Genomic DNA, 4,439 nt, shown 5'->3' on the forward strand with positions numbered 1-4,439 from the left:
TGTAACCCGCTGCTCTCCGGAGGGGGCGAAGGGCGAGTGCGCAGCACAGCCAGGAGCTGGGCAGCTGGTATTGCACCTGCTTCCTTCGCCCCAGGGCAGCTAGGGGCCCCCGAGGCAGGGCCAGGGAGCGAAGCAGGGCTCCGGAGAAGACCCTGGCAAAAGGTGTCCTTGGGAGGGGGCACTGTCTGGTGAATGCCGTACTGAGCCCCAGCTGCATGAGCCCCACGCTTCCCCAGCCTTTTGCTCCCGGAGAGGATAGTGCCCTGAATGGCCCTGGGTCGGTCAGACGCCCAGAGCAGGGGGTTGGATCCCTGCTGTGTAACAGGCCCCTCCAGGGGGTGATGGGAGAAAACCCCAGCAGGGCCGAGCTTGGGGGGGGTTCCAAAGCAGCCGGGGTCTGCTGCTCGAGCGGGGGCCGGCTGTGGTGGGGGGCGGATGCTCTTCAGGATGCCTCCCCGCACCTGCACCCTCATGAGGATTCCCTGCCTTAGCCCGTGTGGCCTCTGTTACCGTAACCCACCTGCACTCTACTGCCAGGACTGGGCCACAAGCAGAGGCTGATGAGCCAGCGGAGGTGGGTCTCTGCGCTCCAGCAGCCGGGCTCATGCCGTGCCATCTGGAGGCGGCAGGTTCAATCCCTGCTGCTGACACCTTGGCCGGGGGCATAGCGTTGGGTTAGCAGGGCTCATTCCCACTCCATGGTAGGGCACCACCTGTGCCCCAAGGTGACAGGGAGGCCAGTGGCCCTCAAGATCAGTGTGTTTTGGGGGTTCCCTCCATGACAGGAATGAACCTACCTCCCCCCTGTTCCTCCAGAACAATCAGGTGACATTCTGCCAGGGGACCTTGGTGAGGATTTGAAACCTATGTGGGTTTCTCCGCTCACAGGATCTGGCCCTTCCTTGCTGCCCAGACAGAGGCCTGTTGTAACACTGACAGGGGTGGTGGCGATTGTTTTTTCCTCCCACTTTGCCCCCCAGCTCAGGGCAGAGTATGCAGGGGCAGAAGATGGATCTGTTGATGGTGCTCAGGTGTCTGGAGCTGACGATGCCAGAGCACGGGGCATAAGAAGGCAAAGAATCACTTTGGGCTTCCCTCCCTCTGGGGGCCCAGGCTGGCCTGGAAACAAGGTGGGGCTCAGGGGACCCGCTGAGCTAAAGCTTTGGAGGAGGCAATTTCTCTGGGGTCTGTGCGGCGGCACTTACTGCAGGGACAGATTTACAGCCCGATCTGACTGGAGATGCCCTGCCCCTCTTTTAGGCAGGGTTGGCTGAAGAGCACCAGCAAAGTTACACCAGCTGCTGCTGAATCAGCTGGCCCAGCCCAATGGAGTCAGATCAGTCTGAGTTGGGACGGACAGCAGTGTGCAACTGAAATTGTGTGTGTGTGCAAAAAGTGTCACTCTCTAGTGGTTTGGCTTGTAGGATAAGAAACCTACTACTGCTGCTGTCGGGTAGGACATTCCCTTCCAATCAAGTGGTCAGATGCCAGTGGTTTTCATAGATTCCAAGATCAGAAGGGACCATCAGATCATAGAATCATAGACTATCAGGGTTGGAAGGGACCTCAGGAGGTCATCTAGTCCAAACTCCTGCTCAAAGCAGGACCAATCCCCAATTTTTGGCCCAGATCCCTAAATGGCCCCCTCAAGGATTGAACTCACAACCCTGGGTTTAGCAGGCCAATGCTCAAACCACTGAGCCAATCCTCCCACCCCAGATCATCTGGTCTGACTCCTGTTTATCACAGGCTGTTACATTTCACCCCGTTAGCCCTGTGCAGAGCCCAGTAACTCATGTTTGGCTAAAGCAGGGATCTCAAACTCAAATCACCACGAGGGCCACCTGAGGACTAGTACCGTGGCCTGAGGGTTGCATCACTGACACCTTTTCATACAAAGATACAAAAGCCCCCGCATCTGCCCCTGGCCCTGCCCACACTTTACCCCTTCCATGAGGCCCCGCCCCTGCCCTGCTGCTTCTTAAACTAGTTTTAAACACACACACGGACACACCGTTTACAAGCAGGATTTCACAAACTTACTTTCCACCACGTGATAAAGACACGCTGGAACCGGTTTCTCTGTTTTCCTGCCACTATTATTGCAGACTTTGGCTAAATGAGTAAGACACATTTTAGTTAGCAACCCCTTAACTACTTCCTTGACTATGTTTACACAAATACAAATAGGGACTGTTTAAAGACAGGGTTTTTCAAACCAGTATTAAACCCAGGTGGAGTTAAAATGAATATTTACTTTACCCTGGAGAATTACAGCTTGAAGTTGCTGTTTTGAAATGCCTTAACTCTGCATTTCCCAATTTCAGAAGTTTGTTTTATTGAACTTGGGGTCCTGCAAAGGCATGATATACCACCGGGCAACCTTAAGTCTGTGCTAACAAAGTTCTTTGTCAGTGAATTTCCTAGTCTTTTGAACAGAAAGAGAAATGTTGTGGTAGGAGTTAGTGGTCATTTAAGTCATTTAAGCAGTTATAATTATCATGTGTCTTGACATATCATGTCGTGACACAAAAAGAATCAGCTTAGCCACTACAGTATTTGGGAAAACTCTGCAAGATCTGGAAGGCTAAAGAAAGGTAGATAACCATGGAAATCAGCCTATATGAGACAACAGTCGGGCTGCTACTGCTGTATGGTTTGGAGTGTTGGCGGAGCAGGTGGGGCGAGAAATGACCCTGTTGCAAAAGATTCAAGAAAGACAACTGCAGTGGTTTGGACATGTGCTCAGGATGGACCCAGAAAGGATACCTTACCTGGCAATACGTACCAGAGAGCAAGGAACTAGAGGAAGGCCAACGCCGTTGTCATAAATATAAAGGGAAGGGTAAACACCTTTAAAATCCCTCCTGGCCAGAAGAAAAACCCTTTCACCTGTAAAGGGTTAAGAAGCTAGGATAACCTCGCTGGCACCTGACCACAATGACCAATGAGGAGACAAGATACTTTCAAAGCTGGAGGGGGGAGAAACAAAGGGTCTGGGTCTGTCTGTGTGATGCTTTTGCCAGGGACAGAACAGGAATGGACTCTTCGAACTTAGTAAGTATCTAGCTAGAGATGCATTAGATTCTGTTTTGTTTAAATGGCTGAGAAAATAAGCTGTGCTGAATGGAATAGATATTCCTGTTTTTGTGTCTTTTTATAACTTAAGATTTTGCCTAGAGGGATTCTCTATGTTTTGAATCTAATTACCCTGTAAGATATTTACCATCCTGATTTTACAGAGGTGATTCTTTTACTTTTTCTTCAATTAAAATTCTTCTTTTAAGAACCTGATTGCTTTTTTCATTGTTCTTAAGATCCAAGGGTTTGGGTCTGTGTTCACCTATGCAAATTGGTGAGGATTTTTATCAAGCCTTCCCCAGGAAAGGGGGTGTAGGGTTTGGGAGGATTTTGGGGGGAAAGACGTTTCCAAGCGGGCTCTTTCCCTGTTATATATTTGTTAGATGCTTGGTGGTGGCAGCAATAAAGTCCAAGGGCAAAAGGTAAAATAGTTTGTACCTTGGGGAAGTTTTAACCTAAGCTGGTAAAAATAAGCTTAGGGGGGTTTTCCTGTAGGTCCCCACATCTGTACCCTAGAGTTCAGAGTAGGGAAGGAACCTTGACAGATGTGTTGGAGAGACATGGTGGAGAATGACACAGAACAAAAAGGTTTAAAGATCAATGATGCTGGTACAAGACAGGAAGCGATGGAAAGACCTCAGTCCACCCCCTTGTAGCTGCTGGGAACCGAAGATGACTTATCGCATAGGTGTGCAGTTCAGGTGCTCCGATGGGCAGGTGGTGATAATACCTAGCTCAGCAGATCTCAAGGAAGGAAACATGATTACCCCCTTGTACAGATGGGGAACCTTTTGGAACAGAGATGCCATCACTTGGCCAAGGTTAGCCAGCCGGCAGGTAGCAGACTAGGGGATAGAACCCAGGTTTTCTGAGTCTCAGGCTATTGTTCTTTCCACTAGGCCACATGGTTGCTATGTGATGCTTAAGTGCCCCCTCCCACCCGCCCTGGTGATGTGTCGGGATAATGGTCGTGCTAGGAAACGGTCGCACTAGTTGCTAACAGGGCTGGTGAGAGAAGTCTCAGGCATGGGCCGTATCCCAAGAAATTGCCCATTTTCTGACCTAGTGATCACACAGCAACTTTACGCATGTGAGAGAAGACTGGTGCATCTCTCTCCTCCCCCACTTCCTGGCCAATGGTTTTAGCTCCCCCTCCCATTAAGCCATTAAAACGCTGGAAGCCAGGTGTGAACGTTAAGAACAGCTGTGGGCGTAGGGGGCTGTATCTCAGGAACCTCTTGCCCAAATGACCCCAAATTTTGAGCACAAAACCTACCCCCGCCTCCCATGAGGCTAAGCAAATGTCAGGATAGTCCGGCTACACCTGCCGATTTTAGAGCACTGAGAAGAATCGTCCT

This window comes from Dermochelys coriacea, chromosome 11 (assembly GCF_009764565.3).
Source record: "Dermochelys coriacea isolate rDerCor1 chromosome 11, rDerCor1.pri.v4, whole genome shotgun sequence".
Classification (NCBI taxonomy): Eukaryota; Metazoa; Chordata; order Testudines; family Dermochelyidae; genus Dermochelys; species Dermochelys coriacea.